The sequence below is a fragment of the Hyperoodon ampullatus genome (genome assembly GCF_949752795.1).
Source record: "Hyperoodon ampullatus genome assembly, chromosome: 18".
NCBI classification, from domain to species: Eukaryota; Metazoa; Chordata; class Mammalia; order Artiodactyla; family Ziphiidae; genus Hyperoodon; species Hyperoodon ampullatus.
In genome coordinates this window covers 8183344-8206226 of record NC_136931.1, presented here as the reverse complement: position 1 = coordinate 8206226, position 22883 = coordinate 8183344, and positions in this window count along the sequence as shown.

Below are 22883 nucleotides of genomic sequence, written 5' to 3'. Positions count from 1 at the left end.
AACTGCACTCCAATAAAATTTTTTTTAAAAAGAACAGTGTTTTGAAACAGAGGCTAACAAACTTTCTTCTGCAAAACGAATAGTCAGATAGTACATATTTTCAGCTTTGAGGTCAGATAGTCCCTGGAGTAACTATTCAACTCTGCCTTTGTACTGTGAAATGGTCATGGACAATACAGAAACAAATGGGCATGGCTGTGTTCCAATAAAACTTTATTTACAAAAATAGGCAGAGGGCCAGATTTGTCAAGTGGGCCAGAGTTTGCTGACTCCTGTTTTAGACGAAGAACCTTTAAACAGCTCACGGTAGTCAACCTTGGTTTTGGTTTCTCTAATTCAAGCTACCTATCAAGCCCACGAATTGGAAAACAGCCCCAGGACAAGGGTGCAAACGTAAATCCGCAATGATGGTCTGAGTTGAGAGGCCTAAGAATAAAGTTTGAAAGCAAAAACTGGCAAGAAGAAGGTCTTCCCTCCCATTAAAAGTTAATATTTTAAATGATTTTCCCTTAAATAAATAGGTCATCTTTTGAGCCAGCTAAACCTTAACGAATTAGAATCTTTACACCAAACTGAACCGAGTGAGCATCTGCGTTCCCACCGCCGTGTCCCCCGCCCTGAACCTCTTCAAAGGTCCATTGATTACTGCCAAGCCTCCATTGGTGGGATTAATTAATTTATGAACTTGTCATTACAACTCATCGATTAAAACGTCCCTTCTTAAAGATTTAATTATGCCCAACGATAAAATATCTGCTAATTATTGTCCTTTATCTAATTGAAGTTTTGTATTACAAATAAAGTTCAAAGGTTTAAGACAGTTGCCCTTTCAAACAGTTGGGCAAAGATGAGAATTTAATTAGAGGTGAGACACCATTTTCTCTGATTTATTCCAATGGGAGAAAGACATCAGGCTGGACAAGATGTCTGGTCAGGGTGGAAAGACCTAGAAAATCCATCAACCTCCTTGGTCACATAATGGTTTTTAGCCAACAGATCCAGTCACGTGAGTTGTCGAAACAGTTTGGGTCGCCAGCACCAAAAGAGTTATCCATTGTGTCAAGAACAGGAATTCTGCCAACCAAAATTCCACTGTTGTATTTAATTTTTCTTAAAAATACTGATGCGTGAAAAAGTCTCCACAGAAGAATTTTTCTTTTCTCCTAAGATATTCTGAATAGGAAATCAAAGTTGTTCACTCATCAAACCACCGAGAGGCAGAGAAGCCTGTTGAAAGGTACGAGCAACCCTGAAGCTTTAGGGTTTTGTCTGGGGTAGTGTGGAGGTGGGTGGGAAGAGAATGAAGAGAAATGGGCAGATATGGACGTATTCAGGAGAGAGACAGAGCTGGATGAGATGAAGGGACGTGAATTTCTACCCCATGAAATCTCTCCCGAAAAAAAAGGAGAGAAGACTGGGATAGGGGATATGACACATGCATCACCTTTAAACTGAAACAGGTCTGTCAGGTGGCAGGGACCGAGCACATTCCGAGTTACTATAATGTGCAGACATTACTGTATTGCAGCTAACTTTTATTGAGCTCTTACTATGCATTCCACGTGCCTCATCTCACTTAACATTCCTAACAGCCAGCTGAGGCACCTCCTATTTTGTCATACCTGTTTTACACATGAGGAAACTGAGGGTCAAAGAGGTTTACCCAAGGTCACGGAGCTGGTGGGTAGAGGAGCCAGCACACCGCCATCAGTCTGTCTGGCTCCAGATCCCTATGTTCTAAAGCAGATTCTGGATCATCTCATGGAAAAAAATATTTCCATGGGTATTTAATAAGCTCATTGCTGGCTTTCTGACATAGCAAATTCCCAGTCACTGTCAAATAGAGGCTGGACTACCCAGGAAGTGAGGTGGCTATAAATGGCACCAAAAAAAAAACAAAAAAAGAGGTTGGAGTTTTCCAAAACTGCAACCAAGTTCTCTTCCCACCCTGAGAATCCATGATTCTAGAAGCATTCCTCATCTCTTCCCAGCAAACTTTAGGGGTTTGCTATTAGAGGTGAAGCTCAGGAAATATAACCCCCAAAAGAAAATAGTAGAAAGACCATCATGTCAGTTGTTAGGCAGTGAGGTTGAATACACTCATACTGCGAAATGCTATTCAGCCATCAACAGTAACGTTTTAGATACAGGAAAATGTGTCTTCAATATTAAGGAGGAAAAATACGATACAAGGTAGAATACTCTCTCTATATATATGTATATATGTACGTGGTATATATTTATGTTTATATACTCACACATGTATATGAGAGGAGATTAAGAAAGAGGGAAGAAAGAAAGGAGGAGGAAGAGGAAGAATCCATCAAGTTTATGATAGTGATTTATCTCTACATACATAATAGAATATCTGGGAGGTTTTTTGCTTGTCTTTCTTTATTTTTACTATTTAAATTCTCTAATTTTCTGAAATCACCATGAATTTATTTACTACAAAGAAAAAAGACACAGATTTCAAGCTAGGCGATCTCTTACTCCAAGAACACAGAGCAAGCTGGATCTGGAGCCTGTTTCACATAGTTTGGTCACTTAGCCAGCACGTCTTGCGCCACTTCCGGTTTGTCTCACTCTTTGTACTTCACCCCCCAGGCTAGAGACACATCTGCTTCGCTGGCGCCCAGCGCCCAGCGCCCTCACAGGCTGCGGACCTGACAGTTGTGCCTTCTCCTGCCCCCCACCCCGCCCCGCCCTGTTCTGCCAGAGTCAGCCCCGTGCTGCCCGTGTCATGCGTTCAACGGCCACCTCACTGAGGACGGTTACTCAGACACACTACTCTGGGGCCTTCCATCCCAGAAGCTTCCTCATCCAAGGTCGGGGGGGGACTGGTCCAATCCCCACCGTCCAAAGATGGTAGGAGTCTGGGCTCACGCGGCGCCCCCTCCTCAGGTCCAGTCCTTCCGCACGTCAGATCTTTTTCCTCAGATCTCCAAGAGCCCTGCCATCTCGGAGCCCACAGCCCGAGCAGCCGGAGAATACCTTCAGCCTTTCTGCTCTATCCAACCCAAACTTTTTGCAGTTACCATCCTTACAGCCAGCCCAAAGCCCCGCCTCCTCTTTGTTTCATTGTTGACTTGGTTTTGTTTGCTTCTTTTTGCCTGTTTGCTTTGGTTATGTGTCTGAACTCTGAACACAATCCCACCCCACCTGAAAGAGGCAGGAAGGATTTCCTTGTTTACCTCCCGCAGGATGTTTGAGAGGAAAAACGTAACTCAGCCATGAATGCAGCGAGGCCAAGGACTGCACAACACTGAGGATTAGGACAGCATTGTGGAGACAAGCAGGCGAGGAGGACCCCTCTCCAGGCAGCACAGAGCCTCCATGCAGGCTGACTCTGCGCTTGCTCAAGGTGCCTGGGCTGAGGGTCAGGGTGGGGACGTGGTTCGTGCTATCCCCCAACTGTACAGTGACTCCCTGGGCTGCTCTGCTGGAGCACCAAACCTCGGAGGTTCCCATAATGTTCTGACCAGAGAGGACCCCTGGACCCAGTTCTGAAAGACTGTGGAGCATAAGAGGAGGCCATCCTGCTGGCACCTGCTCACAAAGCTCTCCTTCCCTCATCCCAACACGGCGCTGCCTTGGCTGCATCTCCACGCCAGCCAGGCAGAAGCCTTGAGAGCGGGGACAGGACCCTTCCCTCACCACCAGTCAACAGCTAAAGACAACCTGGGAGAACAGTGGCTGTAAGGTCCTTCACCCTACCCTGCAGGATGTCCTGCTAGAACCTTTTTGACCTCAAACAAAGATCAGTGCTCACACGATCTCTTCTCCATCATCAGTCCACGACTTCTGGAAGCACGGCAGATGTGCCCAGCTGATTCACCTCTCAAAACTGCCACGTGTGTTGATTCTATTTTTTTAACCTACTGAGAAAACAACTTGATATTTGTTATGAGTTTAAGAAACAACCTTATTAATGACATCAAGCTATTGAGCAGCATTCACTGACTGTCGATTTACATTATGTAACGGAATGTGAAGCTCGATTTCCTTGTGTCATGTGTGTAACAATTAAATTATCAGCAGATGGAAAGTCGTTCTGCACTATAACAAGGTCCTATCAGGTGCTAATTAACTTGGCACCTTTCTAAGAAAAGAACTTCTGTCACATTTTGATAAGAAACGTTGCTGCCTGAGGATACTGATTGGTCCTCAGTAGCACATTTAGGACTTATTTTGGAGATTTTTTTACTTTTTCTTTGTTGTCAGTTTCTGAGAGGAATGATGATATCATCAACGTACTGATTCTCCCATTTGGGTCCAAAATCCATACTGCAGCAAACGCCATCAATTCCAAACCAGAAGGAATCACCTTCTATCAGTGATGCAGTGATTACTGACGTTGGTGAGAGCGTCAAAAACTGTAGCCCAGCATGTGTGTCTACAAGTCTCCAGAAACTTCTGGCTCCCTGTAATCTTTGCTGGGTGGGAGCTCAGGAATACTGGATGGTCACTCCATAAACCTCCCTTCTTTCCTTTTCGTGATTTTAGAATTTGCCAGATTCTTCTGATCTGCAGACAGGGGTGAAGGCCAAGGTCACAGAGTGATCAGGCTTTGCAAGGCATTGTCTTCTCAATCTGCATGGCTCCGTAGTGAACCTCAACTTCTATACATTTGTCCCCCTACTCCAATCAAAATGATTGACATAACATTTTAAAGTATTTTTTAGTTTTTTAGTGTCATAATTGCGTTGCAGTTTTATAAGCTGCCTTTATCATTTCAAAATATACACATTGATATATTCATAGATGAAATGACAAGATATCCTGGATTTGTCCCAAAATAATCCAAAGGTGAGGAGGAAGTAGAAGATACAGATGAAACAAAATTTTCCATAAATTGGTCATTGTTAAAAGCTGGGTGCCAGGTACATGAGACTGCATTATACTATTCTCTCTTATTATCTCTGTTCTGTATGTTTGAAATCTTTCATAGTGAAAGTTAAAATAAATTCCTCAATATAAAAAAAAAGAGAATCAGGAACTGTGATGCTTTAGATTAAGATTAAGGGAATAAATTTAGGTTGATTTCTTTTATACTCAAGGTATCTCAGGAAAGAACATTACACATGTAAGACTCAACACTGGGCAATCTTATTTGAACAGAATAATCCAAGAGTTTATCTCAAGACATGATTGACCAAAGAGAATCTGAAATAGTCACACATGATACCTACTGATCGTGGATGTCATGTATGCAGAAAAACTGGCAATAAGACAGCCAGGAAAGGTCGGAGTGCTGAAAAGAAGTGGACGGTGAGTGCAGGCTGGTGTGGGAAAAAAAGTGTCACTACAGAGGGAAGCACAGTTTCAAACAAGGTTAACAATAGATGGACTCAGGGGAATAATTTGGCTTTGGATCATCTCGCATTTCAGTTTGCAAAGACAAGGGAGGGAGAGAGAGGAACATCACAACTTTCCAATGAGGTAAGTGGATATTAACGTTCTAGTTTTGTAGATGGAGAAACTTTGGTTCAGAAAGGCAAAATCCTTTCCCAGATCCATGAAGTTAGTAAGAAATAGAGCAGGTATCCAAATTCAAGTTGGGTTTGCTCCACAGACCACACTCTTTCTACATCCCGACTCCCAGAGCTGCCAATTACAAAGATAAGAGGGAGAAATAGTCTTTCCAGGCATTTCCAAATACAGGCACAGAAATCACTGTTCATAAAATCCGCTTAAAGTAAGTACAACTCTTACATTATCATAAATAAAAGTGAAGCTAGGTGTTAATTGCTGTGTTTAAAACTGTTCTTGGGCTTCCCTGGTGGCGCAGTGGTTGAGAGTCCGCCTGCCGATGCAGGGGAAGCGGGTTCGTGCCCCGGTCCAGGAAGATCCCACATGCCGCGGAGCGGCTGGGCCCGTGAGCCATGGCCACTGAGCCTGCGCGTCCGGAGCCTGTGCTCCGCAACGGGAGAGGCCACAACAGTGAGAGGCCCGCGTACCGCAAAAAAAAAACCCCAAACTGTTCTTACATTCAAATACGATTGAAGGAATTCAGCAGGAAAAAACAGTTGGCCACCTTATGCACTAAGGTTTCACAGGGGGAAGAATCCCTCTGCTGGACGATGGAGGTTATAAAATTCATCAGTCAGTGAAATAAACTCCTTTGATGTTCGTTGCTGGTTTATCCTAAAGAAGGAGTAAGAACTGGAAGACCAGCAAACACTGCATGGTCTCTTGGGTCAAGAGTGTTCCTTTTTGTAAATGACAAGCCTGCGATATTCCGCCTCCCAAGTGAAACAGGTATCTGAGAAGAGATGTTTCTAGAAGCCACTGATTGAGCAACAGAAGTGTAACACATCTTCCTCTAGAAAACCAAGGAGTCCAGTATTGAATAAAGTATATGGGAAACAGGTCAACCAAAAGAATATATGAAGATATATACCACTGACCCTTGAACAATGTGGGGTTAGGGGCGCCGACCCTCTGTGCTTTTGAAAATACGTGTATAACTTACAGATGGCCCTCCATATACACGGTTCCTCCATACGCGCAGTTCTGCATCTGCAGATTAAACCAGCCAGGATCATGTGGTGTGGTAGCATGAATCTACCGAAAAATATCTGTGTATAAGTGCACCCACACAGTTCAAACTCATGTTGTTCAAGGATCAACTGTACTGTATCCTCCTTTTGAAGAGAAGCACATTGAAGGTTCTGATAAATCTTTCACTTTAGAGACCTATTGAATTTACAGTATGTCACCTAATAACATGAAATATCCAAACATGTTTCATTATGGATCCATTTTTTCTAAATACTTATCAGCATCCCATGAAACTACAATTCCTAGAGACATCTTTCATAAAGGGGAGAGGTATATTGGTGCAACTCCTGGAGAGTTATATACAGAATCTATTCTACAGCCAAAAGATCAGGTATTAAAGCCCCATAGCCTCAGACGCTACATCCAAGGAGGCCTCTAACCCAAAGTTAAGTTGTAATTCAAGTTAATTTCATAGAGAGACATTTAGTGTCTAGGCCAGGAGGTAAACTTAGGCATGTATTCAGAAGAGGCCTTGATTCTCTGTAGCATTCAGAAGCAACTATTTGGAGGAATAAAATTTGAAGTGAGCATTAAAGGATTGGTAAATCTAGACAGTAGAGAAGAGGAAATAGGACTCGTTTCAAGCAAGGAGAATGATGTGCTCAAAACGCTTTTGGCTTTAATATCATTGTGCAAGCCACGTGGAGGATTCATTTTCATCAACAGCTGTATTAAATTTAGTATATGGTTTTTGTAAATTGGCAGAGCTCAGGTGAAAAACAATTCCTTTACTCATAGCAATTATACAAAAACACCTTATTTTTCAGCCATTCTAAATAAACAAGAGCATCAAATGAATGTGACTGATTTCCCCTAATGTTTCTGGGTGTGTCCTAATGTATTAAATGGAATTTCTTATTAACGGTAATATTTCTGTCACTTCTTCTGTATCTACCACAATTATAACTTCATCCCAGAAGCCTGTTAAGTGAGTCTTATGAGCTAGTATTTTCCCAACTCATTATTGCTTTGTAGATTTTACTCAGAAGGCCATGCTCTTGTGGGTACTGTTTCCAAATTAATTTTGGCCACTCTGGAGTGGTATTTTTTCCAAGTGAACAGCCTGGACCAAGGACAATGCCCACTGTATTATTTGGTATAGATACTTTCCTTAGAAATTTTCTCCCCAAGCCTTTGTTTATATGATCTACCTGCCTGGAAAATCTTATCCAACTCAGCCACCATTCTCATTTCACCTGACAAATTCCTATTCATCCATTACGACTCAGCTAAGGCATTATATACAAAGAAGACCTTTGTACTTGCAGACAATAGAAATCTACCTTGAATTAACTTAGGGGAAAAAAAGTTGGGGGAGCAACTCATTGAATCATGTAACAAGAAGTACAGGACTAATGTCTAGCTTCAGGCATGGTTGGATCTAGGAGCTTGAATGCTATTATTAGGGCTTTGTCTTTCCCTCCTTCTCTTGGGTCTGCTTTCCTCTGTTCTTTGGTTTCATTCCTAGGCAGATGCTCCAGCAGTTCAAAACAGTGGCATCACTGTAATAGGAGAGCAGCAGCCTAAAATTTAAAGGTGTATTTTCTGATTTTCATATAAATCTTTGCAGCCAAATTTCAATTACTTTCAATTGATTAGGGAAGTATCTCTGAAGCTGTTTTAATGTACGTTCCATTCACAGTCGAACCTTCTCCAAATGATTGGAAAGATGACCAGTGGCTACCCCAAATTTATACCCCTTCAGATTAGCAACCGTAACAAAATGAGTCTCTGCCAATGGCTGTGTCATAAAGTTCCTAGGGAGACATTTATTTGTCTGGGTCACACACCAGGGGTTGCTGAGTCAGTCCCACTCAGAACACGTAGGATTTATTCTTCCCTAGAAAGAGGTCTGTTGCCTGCAGAGAGGGAGAAGGGGTGCTGGAGAGAAAAAGACAACAGTTGTCTTTGACTCCTGTCCTGAGCTTCCTAGCCTTGGCAGACAGCCTCCTTCCCCAGCTCTCATGGAATCCTAAGCAAACCTCTATTGGTGCAATTAACGCAAAACATTACAGTCACCTGTGTACATCCAGCACCAAACGACTGCACCGCACACAGTCATAGAACAAACGCGTGAATAAATGAAAAAACCAGCTCCTGAGGCTCCAAGCAGAGGGATCAGTAACTTCAGTAAATCCGGGTGATTGCCCTGCTGTAAAAGGCATGTGAATTTGAGAAAGAGATGGAGAGAGGGTTCTGTGTGCTCAATGTCTGAGCATGAGAATGAAGGAGACTCTTGCTGGCGCAAATATTCTCTTCATGGCCACCTACGTGCAAATAACTCCACACCATGGCAGCCATGTGCCTTATCTTTTCCAAATCACATTTTAAATATGCTTTCCTGTTGTCCCTGACACTGCACTTAGACATATCAGACCATGTGTACAAATGCGAGGTTTAGAAAATACCATCCTCATGGCTGTAATCCCCTCACCTTTGCCAAGAGAAAAAGTGCTCTTACCTCACTCTCCACACACCTTCCTTGGTGACCTCTTGTCGCTTCCTTTTATGGACACACAAATCATCAGAGGTAGGGGAGAAGACCTTAAATTTCCTTCGATATAACTGGTCCATTTTACAGGTAATGAATCTGACTCAGAGAGTTCAGTTTGGCGATAGTTACACAGTTGTTTTCCTTTCAGAGGCTCTTCTTGATCATCCCTGTAACTCACCGTAGCTACTATTATAGTGACTTAACCATCACCATATCAAAGGTTATCCACATAAAAAAGTGGAGCTGTGCAGAAATGTGACAAGAGGGCACACATTTAACTGATACATCCTGAGTCTAAGAAAGCCCTTGATGCCATTTGTTCTGGGTTTTGTTTATCTGTTCATTTTAAATGTATATGGCATAATAATAATATTTAACTAGAAGGTAAATGTCATAAAAAGGCAGGACTTTTTGCCTATATTTTTTCACTGATATGCCCCGAGCCTAGAACAGTACTTGCCACATAGTAGGTGCTCAACATGCTGTTGAATAAGTACTTATTGAGCACTGCTTTAAGTACCTTACATGAATTAATGTATTTAAAGACAAATACCATATGTTGTCACTTTTATGTGGAATCTAAAATATGACACAAATGAACTTTTATGAAACAGAAACAGACTCACAGACATAAGGAACAGACTTGTGGATGCCAAGGGGCAGGGGTTGGAGGAGGGATGGAGTGGGAGTTTGGGGTTAGCAGTTGCAAGCTATTATTTATAGAATGGATAAACAACAAGGTCCTACTGTATAACACAGGGAATTATATTCAATATTCTATGATAAACCGTTATGGAAAAGAATATTTTTTAAAAAGTTGATGACTTCAACAACCATTTTATTTGCTCTCGGTTTTGTTGGCCAGGAATTCAGAAAAAGCTCAGCCAGGTAGTTTGTCTCTGATCCATGTGGCTTTAGGAGTGGCAACTGGGGCTGGTGGGATCTACATCCAAGATGGCTTCTTTATCCCATGTCTGGTGCCTTAGCAGGAGTGACTAGAAAGCTGAGCACAGCTGGAGCCCTCTCTCTCCACAGGGTTTGCCTGTCCACCTGAAGGTTAAGGATTCCAGAACGAGTATTTTAAGAGAAAAGAAAGGGAAACTACCTTAGCCTGGGCCTGGAAGCTAGCACTGGAAACTGTCCCTTCCACCATATTCTTTCAGTCCATTGGTCTAAGCAGCCGCAGAGCCCATTCTCTCAAGAGAACCCTACTTCTCACTGGGAAGTGTGTTAAAGAATCTGTGGCCATTTTTCACCCACTAATACGGAAGTCCAACCTAGTTTGGAGATAGTGCCCACTAACTTCACACAATATTATTGACATGTAATGTTCAGACTTATAGCGCTGGAAGAACGCTCTTCAACAATGAAGTCCCGAGATCGTCCACACATTAGAAGACTGCTGTGCTGTTGTGACAAGACTTCACTGTGACAGAACCTAAATAAGCATTTCCTAATCTTAACACAAATCTTTGCAACCAAATTTTAATTATTTTCGTCGGGAGGAGGGGGTCTCTCCAGTCATTTTAATATGCATTCTATGTTTCCAGATGCTCTATCCTAGTTTTAGGAGGAAGTGTTTCTCATTATCATGAAATTTACATGCTCATACATTCCACTGAAAGACTTATTCCTTCTAGGTGATAATAAACAATCCGGTAATTTGGAGGAAGAATGTCACAGAAATAATAATGAAAAGATACTACGGAAATCTCCAGGAGAAGACAGGCAGGGTGGTTAAGTAGAAAGAATGAAAAATTCAGCCCTACTGCTAATTCATCCCACATCTTGAGAAGATTGCTCAACCTCTGGGAGCCTAAGTTTAACTGTATGTAAAATAAAAGATTTTGTGGATAGAGTCCTCAACTGTGGTTCAAAACACCTTGTCTTGCTTCAAGCCTTGATTCTACCAATAACTGGTTCTGTAAACAAAACAAAAGGTACTTCATCTCTTTAGATTTTATGAGAATGCTGATGATTGAACCTGCCAAAGAGAGCTCACCAAATAGTTTGTGTGGTCCCATATTTCCCAAACTCTCCTGCAGTCAGGAGAGGGCCATGTGATTAGTTCTGACAGTAGTAGAATATGAGAAGCAACAGTATCACCTTTAAGCCAAGGCAGATGAGAACCCAGCCCCACCTAAATTCAAAGCCCAATATTTAATTTCTTCCCAATATGGCTTCCTTCATTTTTTATCTATACAATAAGGCCCTATCAAGGTCTAAAATATTTTGTTGACTATAATAGCTCTTGTGAACAAACTCTGGGATTCTGAAATTGGTGTTCAATGCTCCAGAGGTTACACTGACAATAGGAATACAAGTAATTGAATTTATATTGATTAAAAAGAAATCACACCTAATTTTTTCCTGTTGCATCCATGTTCATTGAGTTTGGGATTTTTCTTTGCTGTTTTTTTGATTGTTTGATTGATTGACATTAAGTAGACTCAGGTCCTATAGATTCCAAGTCAATGAGTTTGGGGTGAAGGAATCAGATGCAAATGATTCAGATTTGTTTCATCTTTGATCAAAGTTCACTGTTCTTTACAGACACAATTCCTACAGATTCAAACCTAAAATTCATCTGAATAATGTGGGAGCGCTCCAAGTCTTGGTCCCTACTAAAATACGCAGGTTTGTTGACCAGTACTGGTTTGTTAACAGTCAACTTGTTCAAATTTTAGACGGTTTAGTAAGCATATGGGTCACCCTCCTGAAAAATTCTGAGTTTTGCCTACTCTACCTTAAAAGCAGAGAGCTCCAGTGGGGTTTGGAACTCACAAACATCAGGACATAAATGAGAACAGGAAGGAAGAAAGTGGAATTAATTAAAGTTCTAGACATGGAATATTCAGAATGTCCTAAAGGCAGGTGTTTACCTGCAATAAAAACAACCACAGGAAAAAACAACAGCAATAACAACAGCAAGAACTCTTCCTCTAAAAAAACTGAATAAACAGAGACAAAGAGGGCAGCTAAGGTGAGTGTGGATGTGGATAGCACTCCACGTATTAGGAGTTCCAAAGCAGATAGTCCAGATTCTTGCCTGTTGTACCAAAAGAGAAACCTGACAGTCAGGCAGCCCCTCGACACCCAGAGTTCCCTATTGCTTCATTCTCACAAATGGATAAATGGGAACCACCATGCCTGCTGCTTGCCAGAAAAAAAGATCAAGATAAACAAAGAGAAATGTGGAGAAAACTGAGATAGTATCCCAAAAAAACAAAAAAACTAAACGTTATTTTCAAAAACCTTGGGAAAGTATTTATAACCATTAAACAAGAATAGGATGGTACATAAAAGGAATAACTGAAGTACATAAAAAGACAAAGTAGAGGAAATTCCTCAGAACAGAGAAGAAAGTGATAAGTAGGAAAAATCTGGTAGGGAAGCATCTACTTATATCTATGCTTATGAATAAAGAGGCAAATATGTCTCTAGAAGAAATATACCAGATAGTGAGCTGTTTGCTCCTGGGGAGAGGGACTGAATGAACGAAGGGTAGTTCCTATCTTATGTTATATGTTTCTGAATTATTTTATAAGCATTTACTAATTTTTAATTAAAAATATAATCCTTGATTTAATTTCACTCTTATCAAACAATTTTATGAGACCATTGCCACACAGACTTCCCAACAGAGTATATAATATGGTGACCCTCTGAGGAGATACTCCTACTTCTGTTTATCAGCTGTCTTTTTGAGGATATCGTTAGGCTGAATTAATGCTTTACAGCAGACTTTCTCAACATGAGGTTTTCCCCATGCATTTACTAAATCAGAATTTCTACAAATGAGGCCCTCAGACTGCATTACAACAAGGCTCTCAAGTGATTCTGCACGCACCCAAGTTATGAGAACCGCCATTTTAGAGTCCAGTTTTGTCTGGGGCAACGGATGATAATTGAGCCGCCCAGGCACGGTCCTCCTCAGGAAGCCAGCAGCCTCCCTCACTGAAATTTTCTGGAGCTGCCACACAGCTCTTGAGATTTCCAGATGAAATTAATGGTTGCTTGACAGTGTCTCCAAATCGAGATTCATGGACCTTGAATTCTAGAAGAACTGGGGGATTGAGCAATGTTCAAACACACACATAATTTGGATTTTCCAGATAAAAAAATACAGTAAAAACTTAATTACAACATTTTGGGACAGTTCTGGCCTGAGGTAGCCCATGGTCTTAAGCTGGTGGCTGGATGGCTAAACCCCAGACCTCCCTTTCCAAGATCAGCATCATCACCTGACATTCTAACAGAAACAAAACAGGCTCCCAAAGCCAACCTAGCTAGGATCCACGCTCTTCAGATGCTGAGCTTTTGTTTACTCTTGAATAAATTCAATAAAGTACAGTAACCATTATAATAAATGTAGATGTCACTAATTACAACACTAGATTTTAAGTGCAACGTTAGTGTCTCAAGTGGCCTTTAAAACTGAGTAAAATCACAGCCAATTCAAATTTAATTAAAACTATCAGTTTAATTTAGTTTGCTTTTACAATAAAAACTACACTAACCCATTAACTGCATTCCAAATCTCCCATTACGCAGAGCAACCAGCAGCTTGTGGGCCTCCGCGGCAGTGAATGGTGCAATGCATTCATTTAACTTGTAATCCAGTAAAATTTCAGTTGTTCTAGATCCAATAAACGAGCAGTTTTTGTCTTTGAAAATGAGGCTCTTGGACTTGTTCAGGTAATTCGCCATGTACTTAGAACAGGCTTTTGTCCAGCTTCTTGTGCTTTTGAAAATCCATCCCCTAGGAGTTGTTATAGATCATGGTCTTCGTTCTTCAGCTGAACTCACAGTTGCCAAGGAGGAGTCTTTGGAAACTGAATGAAAGAACACTGGGAATCTGGGCATGATCTAACCCTAGTTCTGCTTCTATTGAGCTGAGTGGCCTTGGATAAACCTCATCTCTTTTCAAAGCCTCAGTTTACTCTTGTGTGGCCCTGTGGAGGTTGGAGCAGATCAGTGCTTCCAAAAATTCTACTTTCATGATCTTAGTCATATCTAGGTATTACCTGTCAGCACCTACAGTTCATATACACTCAGGACAATAGGTTTCTAAAGTATCAACTGTCTCAACCTAGACAGTAATATTTACGAACTCATGTAGTTTAATGTACAGTTATATATGTTTTTCTAATAGAATTAAAGCAAATATTCAACAACTAAAATTACATTAAATGTTTAGCCAACATCACCATGCACACCCATCCTGGGTTATGCATCCCATTCGGAGAATATTAACCTCCCTGACCTCTGAGACCCCTTCCTGCTCCAGGGATTTGCAAGTCTATGAAAAAGAATGCTGTCATTTGACTCAGGTGAGCAAATGCACACACACAAAAAGAAACTGCCTACAGGGCTTGTCTGCTTCAGAGCAGAGAGGGTAGTGTCTGTTGAGAGAGAAGTGCTGATCAGAAATGAAATTCAGACGGTTATACATTTTATTTTAGAGGGAAAGAAAGGCATCCAGTAGTTTAGAGAGAGATAAACCTTGTAGGAAGGAAGAACTAAGGCATGAAGAGAAAATACACAGACCTGTGAAAGGGTGGGCAATCTTTTACCCACACTACACACGACAGAGAAACCTGGACACAGAAGGAACCTGACCACAGCTGTTGGGCCTGAATGGAGATTTTACTAGGTACACTCCACACTGGGTCATCCTGGCTCAAGGATGCTTCTTGGGGTGATAAAATTATGAGCAAACTCTATGCAAATGAGGTAAGGGTAACTAGAGAAGAATACATACATGAGCTATTGATAGTTGGGTCCATCTCATGGAGATCAGAAAAGGAATTAGGAGGCCATTATGCTGCTGAGGATGAGGTCATTACGGGAAGAACTTGAGAGTTTTATTAAAGGATTGACTTAAGACTGAGTTTTATAGACGAATTCAGAGAATTAGGCCATAGCTTCTCCTGGTAACACTGATTATGGCAGTGTGGTGATAATCGGGTAGCTAGAGATCTATTTTGAGTCACCTGCATCCATTATGAGTCACAGGGAGGGAACCGCTCATGGCCATGGCGGCCAGTATGAGGGGGTACAGAGCACAGCGGCTGGTTGCTGAGATGCTCTTCCTGTCTTAACAACATCCTGGAGGTGACAGAGCCAGGACGGAGAGTCAACAGTAACCAGTATAACGTGACAGACGGAATACATAAACGGCCAATGGCCAGACCATCTATGACAGTAGAACTCTGACCCACAACTTCTGCAGCAGCCAGCCTGGGAAGCCAAACCACACACCCAGTAGCAATCAATCCAGAACAAGCAGGACTTGGTCAGTAATGCCAGCTTCTCTCATTTTTGCCTTCTCTTCCAACTCGGGACCAACTGGAGAAAGCCAAATATGCTCCCAAGCCAAGCAGCTTCTAGCTGGCCTGCCTTCAGCTTCCCCGGGCCGACAGCCTCCAGTCAGAACACACTGAAGCCTGCCCTCTTCTCACTAGGAACCGTGCCCTCTCCCCTGCCCGCCCCTCCATCTCTGCCAGACACCAGTGATGGTGGCTGACTCTCCTGCGATAACAAAGCCCTTCATAAAAGGCTTCTGTGTGTTCTCATTGAGGTAACCATTGTTTATTTCCACTCCCATCTGAAATTGCCTAAGATTTTGACTGGGGCTCACATCCACCCCAAAGTGTGCCAGCTTAACTAGGAGGCAGATTATGTGCCTTTGAGCTGTGCTGATTGATCCACATGTGGGTCTCACGTTGCCCTTTCACTCGTGACATAGAACACATCACACACTTGTGCCCGTGCACACACTACTGGAATGGCCTTGAATCATTTATGTATTCAACAGAACTATTTATGTCCTCATTTCAAGTGCGCTAAAGGCTTCCACCGGAGTCTACTCTGGTGTGCATTAAGCCTGTGTGGGGCAATTGCTTCAACCTATATGACACCCAAGGCAGAAACCAAGTGGAGACAGGCACTTACCGAAAAAGATTTAATGAGGACATTGCTGCTGTTGTCTGATGCTACCCAGAAACTGAATGACTGTGCTTATGCTGGACTCAATATATAAACCATTTTCTGATAAGTTTGAGGCTAAGACCAAAGGCCAGCAAACTATAACTGGAGATTTGGCCCACTGGCTGTTTTGTAAATAAAGTTTTATTGACACACAGCCACACCCATTCATTTCCTTATTATCTATGCCTGCTTTTACCCTACAATGGCACAGTGAGTAGCTGTGACAAAGATGATATGGCCCACACCCAGATCCATCCTTTTCTGTCCTGTTCTGTACCTGGGAGCCCTGGCAGACTGTGTTTCCCAGGCTTCCTCACCTGCTAGCAACCAGTTGGGTTTGACCAATGGGAAATACCTGCAGGGAACCAGAGAGTGAGAGGAGAGAGGCCAGAGCCTCTTCCCTGCTTCCCCGCGTCTATGATGGTATCTGTGTCTCTCTAGGATCACAGATCCTGCCAGATGGCACCTCCTCCATACTGCCAGCCCTCACTGGGTTCCCCTAACGCTATGAACACCCAAGGGGTTGATGTGGCTTCTTCTTATCGCTAGTCTCTAGGGACCTCATTCACAATCCCTTGTCCATTTTTGTAGCCCTGCCCATATTTCAGTCCTTTTGACTCCTCTGGGAGCAGCCCTGCTTATATCTTGGTCAATAAAGGCCCTCCGTTTGAAACTCCATTCGAACCATCTGTTTCTTACTGGGACCTGGACCAATACAGCACTTGTCTCTCTTTCAATAACCCACTTAGTTAATCAACTGGCCTAATCCATTCACTCAGGACATAAGGTCGAAACATATTCACCCAATGCATGCATGAACACATGGCATTGTATCAGAGGACAGGCATTTCAAAGCTGATGTTTACATTCATAAAAATGTCTTTTAATCAGCCTTGCCCAGTCCCATTCTCATAGCATAGTTTAAGGATAAGAGACTCTTTCCATGAGCAGTCAGAGTTTATGTAAGGCTGTCCATCCATCCACATGAGCAGATGAACATCATTATAAGCCTGCTCGTGAGACTGCAATGTTCCCAAACATTATTGCTACACAGTCAACAGTTCTAATGAGTCAGGAGCTCACTGCTCACCAATAAGCAGGACTGGCCTTTTTGTTCTCTTCTGAGTCAATGTCTTTATTGTTTCACTCCTTTGGTAGAGATTGTTTTAATAAGTCCCATTTCTGAGCAAATTCTCTCAGCTCATCTTCAAAATTCTGAAATTCCACTTGGGTTCCCACTGGGCTGTGTTTGTTTATAAGGTCACAAAAGGTTTCTTTAAGCTAAATCAGGCTGGGTAGCATTTCTGTGCCTGCAGTTTTCTATAAGCAATATCTGTAGCAAGACAGAGGGGGCTTTAAATCATTTGTAAGAGATTGAGCTCCTTGTCCAGGCCGACCCTAAGGACATTTCTTGCCTGTTTTATTTTAATTTTTTTTATATTGAATGACATAATGGATGTGAAAGTTCTTTGTGAACCATAAAGACCTTTCTAATGTAGGGGATTAGAACAATGATCTCAGAGTTTGGGAACATCCTGTCTCCTTGGGTTTATTTTATTCCTCATTTTTCAGGGGTCATCAGATTCTAAAGGAGACCAGAACATTTTTCCAAGATCTCCTTTTACATTTGGGGTAGAATAGAACCTGATTTATAATACATTCATTCACTCATTTATTTACAAAATACTTATTGGAGACCTGCTATGTGTCAAGCATAAGGCTGGGGTGCTTAGTTAGTGTAAATAACACAATTCCTGTCCTCTAGCAGTTTAACATTTATTTGGTTCTCACTCTGTGCCAGGCACAGCACTAAATACTTCATACATGTTATCTCAATTAGTCTTTAAAACTATACTAAGTTAATTACATTATCCACATCGTACAGATAAGATGTAATAACAAAAACAATGGTGTCAATGACCAACATTTATTGACTGCTTACTATGTGTCAGGTAGTGACCTAAATGCTTTACAAGCATCTCAGTTTATCCTCAAAAACATCCCTAAGAGCATTATACTGCCCCTATTTCTCAACTAACAACTAACATTTATTGACCATTTAATATTGGTAATATGACCCTAAGCACTTTATATGCATTATCTCATTTAATTTTTTCAAGAACATCCTGAAGGAGACTCTGCTATTATCCAAGTGCTTAAGGAATACTCCCTAGTTCATATGGCTGGAATTAGTAGAACTGACATTCTAACTCAGGTCTTTATAAAGCCCGCAACCTTAATGATGACACTAGACTACCTCTTGAGAAGACATTTTATTTCCAGAATAACTGACTCTCCAAGAAAAAACAACCAAAAAGATGTCAAAGTCCACATTGCAGCCAACATTGAAGAAGGATGGCTGGGAAATAAATCTGAAAGCATATACCTTCTCTATTCACCTTAGTCTTTTTTGTTATTTGGTGTCTTCCACTTCTCAAACTTTCAAATACAGACTGCAATTTATCTTAAGTTACCATAGGATTTGCACTGTTAGTAAACATGGTCTCTAACAGATCACTGGAAAAGAAACACAAAGGTTTAAAACCGTGAATTCTCCTTAACTCACTGCTAGTACCAATGCTCTCTAGGTAAATCTTTATTTTGTAATATTTCAAATTCACTCAAGACTTCCTCCTGAATATTCCTAGAGAGAGGTGCGAGAAATATGGAATTTTTGCCTATTATAATGATATCCTGAAAACTACTCTTCAAAACACACGTGTGTGCATACACTCACACACACACACGAGCTTTCTTTGTAACATCTAGCAAAATCCCTTGAACTAGGCAAGAGCTCGATCTACACAGAATTAGAATGGAATGGAATCAGATGGGATGGGATGGGATGGGACAGGATAGAATGAACCAGAATAACATAGAATAAAAAGTCCCAAGTTCAAATGGAATGGGACCACATAGGCTAAAATGTCTAGTAATTAAATATAACAGCATAGAATGGAGTGGAAGAGAATGGAAGAGAGGAGAATGGAATAGAACAGATGCCTGACATCTGACAACTGACTGTTTCAGTATTATCCTTTCTTTATTCTTGTGGCCTTCAAGAGGAAGGGCTTGTGTGAATAGCTGGTTCCTGAGAGCCATAGCAGCTCACGCTGGGCTTTGTAGATCGAAATAGGGCCACTCAACAGAGAAGAGTCTGCTCCATCCTGGAGACCCTCAGTTCAGAGCATCCAACGTGAGGAATCTTCTTTCACTTCCAGGTAGGAGAGGAGCTGGGAAATCCTAAACTGCACATGGTCCCCTTTTAAGCTCTGCCTTCCTTGGAGCTGGAGAGCTCCATGCTCAGGGCTATTGCTGATGCTGGACATGAAATATATCCAGGACAAAGTGCTTTTGAAGTAAAATCACAGACAGAATTCTGGCTTTGGGTAGTCTGCCTACAGCCTTCAGAAGCACTATGTTGAAGGACTTGGATATTGCTAAGAGATTATGCAAATTTATCTGACTCTTAGTTGTCTAATATCTTCAGAGAAGGCACAGGAACTTCCAGAGAGCACTATTCTAACAGCTCCCCTGGGTCAGCCTTGGAACCAGGACTGTTATCCTCCTGAGAGCAACTCTACCCTGTATCATCACAACATTCTTAGGGACTGTATCCTTAAACAGTAGGCTGTGAGCCTGGAAATCAAGAAGGAAGACTGAGCTCAAGAAAGCTGATCTATTTAAAGGTGCTTGTGGGAATGGGGAAGTCTCTGGTGAATTAAGAAAGTCAAAGAGTCTCCATGACAGGACCGTGTTCATCTCACCAGCCTCCCTCATACATATATGTACATACTGGTTCTGTTTCTCTGGAGAAGCCTGACTAATACACCATTGCTTTGCCCTTTCCCCTGTTAATTAATTATATAATGTATGAATGTTTCCCGTATAATTCGTGTCTATGTATAGATATGGATATAGATATATAGATGGGGGGTATTATAAGGAATTGGCTCATGCAGTTATGAAGGACAAGTCCCAAGATCTGCAGTCAGCAAGCTGGAAACCCAACAGAGATGATGGTGTAGCTCCAGTCCAAAGGCCAGCAGGCTCAAGACCCAGGAAAAATGTTTTAGTTTGAGTTCAGAGGCAGGAAAAAAAATTGATGTCTCATCTTGAAGGCAGTCAGGCAGGAGGAAATTCTCCCCTCCTCAGGAGACGGTCAACCTTTTGTTCTATTCAGGCCTTCAACAGATTGGATGAGGCCCACCCACATGAGGGAGGGCAATCTGCTTTACTCGGTCTATCTATTTAAATGTTAAACTCAGGCAAAAACAGCCTCACAGAAACATCCAAAATAATGTTTGACCAAACATCTAAGCACCCTGTGGCCCAGTCAAGTTGACACATAAAATAAACTGCCACAAGTGGGCTCATTCATGCAGAAGAATGCCATGTAGCCATTTTTTGATGCAATAGATGTAAATATTCTAACACAGGAGAGTGTGTCCATGGTATGGTATTAAATTTTAAAACAGCAAATTGCAGAAGAGCATGTACACTATGGTCCCACATGCATAAAAGAGAAAGAAAGTAAGCTACACAAAAGTGCATATACATAGGCATTTTTTTTTAAAGTTTGTACAAACACAGAAAAAGTTCTGGAAAGATGCACAGCAGATACAATGGTTTCCTCCCTGGTCCCTTCCCATCCCTCCCCAGGAAGTAGGGGGAGCATGTCAGTTTGTCGGAGAAATTTGCTTTGTTTTGTTTTTTATAATGATCACTGAAATATGCTAAGTGCCTGCTAAATGCTCAGAACCATGCTAGTGTGTTACACATACACAATGTCAATTAATATTCATAACAGCCCTGTAAATATGCTCCCTCTAGTTTATGGGAGCTGGAACTAAGGCCTAGGGAGGGTAAATAACTATCCTGAGTTCACAAGACTTGAATGCTGCTGGGCCACAATTCAACCACAGGTCTGACTGACCCAAGACTGACTTCTGCCCATGATGTACTTTCTCCACAAAGAGATGACTTTCACATTATATATCTAGATAGATAGATAGATAGATAGAGATATATAGATACAGATATGGATGCATAAAAAATTAAAAATATACACATACATTTACACATATATTAAAATACATATATATATAGAGAGAGATTTTTAATGCATCTATATAACTCCTACATTTTTTAAAAGAATAGACTCTATTACTTACTCCAAAACAAAAGAAATGGATAAGAACAGGGAGAGGAGAGAAGTGAAACAAATTCAGTGGGAAAAAAATTTTTTTTTACAAAAATGTTTTATTTTGTGTTTCCCGAAAAGCAGAGCCTGAGACAAGAATTTGGATGCATGTGCCTACGTGGGAGGTGATCCAGGGAAATAGGAAAAGCCAACATAAGGAAGTACATTGGGGTTACTGCTGCAGACAACATGTTTGATTCTGCCAGGATCTCTGAGAAGCAGATAAAATGCCTCTCAGAACTGCCCACCTGCAGGAGGAGAAGCTGGGTCATTTTCCACTGGTTGCTGACCCCTTTATAGGAGGAGTCATTATCCTCTGGGGTGTTAACTTCCCCCAGGAAGAGAGAGCAGAAGGTGGGATTCTGCCATTTGAGGTGTGTCTTACCTCAGCCTGAAATAGAGTTAGGCCAGGGGGTGTGACACAGGACACCAAAGGAATCTGTTACAAGTACCATATGAAAATTACCTGGAAGGGGGTTCTTTAGATCATTTTTGTTTTTCAAGCAGTCTTTTCCTTAATAAATTTATTTATTTATTTATTTTTGGCTGCATTGGTTCTTCGTTGCTGCGTGCGGACTTTCTCTAGTTGTGGTGAGCGGGGTCTATTCTTCATTGTGGTGCACAGGCTTCTCATTGCGGTGGCTTCTCTTGTTGCAGAGCATGGGCTCTAGGTGCACGGGCTTCAGTAGTTGTGGCTCGCAGGCTCTAGAACACAGGGTCAGTAGTTGCGGCACCTGGGCTTAGTTACTCTGTGGCATGTGGATCTTCCAGGACCAGGGCTCGAACCCATGTCCCCTGCATTGGCAGGCGGATTCTTAACCACTGCACCACCAGGGAAGCCCCAAGAAGTCTTTTTCTAAGAAAAAATATGGAAAGTAGCCGAGACTATTCATTTCAGCCAATCCTAACCAGTAATCAGCTGGCATAGAGTTTTGAATGGACATGGCTAGGAAAGACAGGGCATCCAGCTAGCAGACAAAAGCACAGGGGAAAGGCAATCCACAACAGTGTGGCTTCCTTGTGAGAGGCCTTTCAGACACTTGTGATGAACCCCACAGGCTCCATTGCTCTGAAGTGATGCTCAGAGAAAGGAATAAACGGCACGGAGAGTTTAACATCAAATTGCATCTGAACTTTCAACTATGTTCCTCCTAACAGCTGCTTTGGGTAAGGATCCTGGCAAGTGCTTTTAGATTTTTATTCATGTGCAGACAGGAGAGGAGGTGAGGAAATAATTCTGAGATGAAGAACTCCAAATTATGAGAAGAATGCCAACTGTCAATAATCAAAATAATTCTTCTCTGCATAATCAACACCAAGTTGGCACAGCTGCTGACGAAGAAACAATAAACACCAAGTAAAAATAAAAATTTCTCTTTTTTTTTCATGCTACCTTACAAGGAAAATCTGTACTGGAGCAAGGCTTTGTGAAATAGTTCCTGAAGCATGCAATCAACATTTTCTTGAAATTACAGCTGGCATCTTGCATCTAGCAAATTTCTTTCTTTCCATGTTGTTATTTACTTATACCTTGTAGAGATGGTTTAACACTCAATTGCTAGGGTCATCTGCTTGACAATTGACTGTGTACTGCCTGATGGCACACCTCACATTGGAAAGTTGAGATTA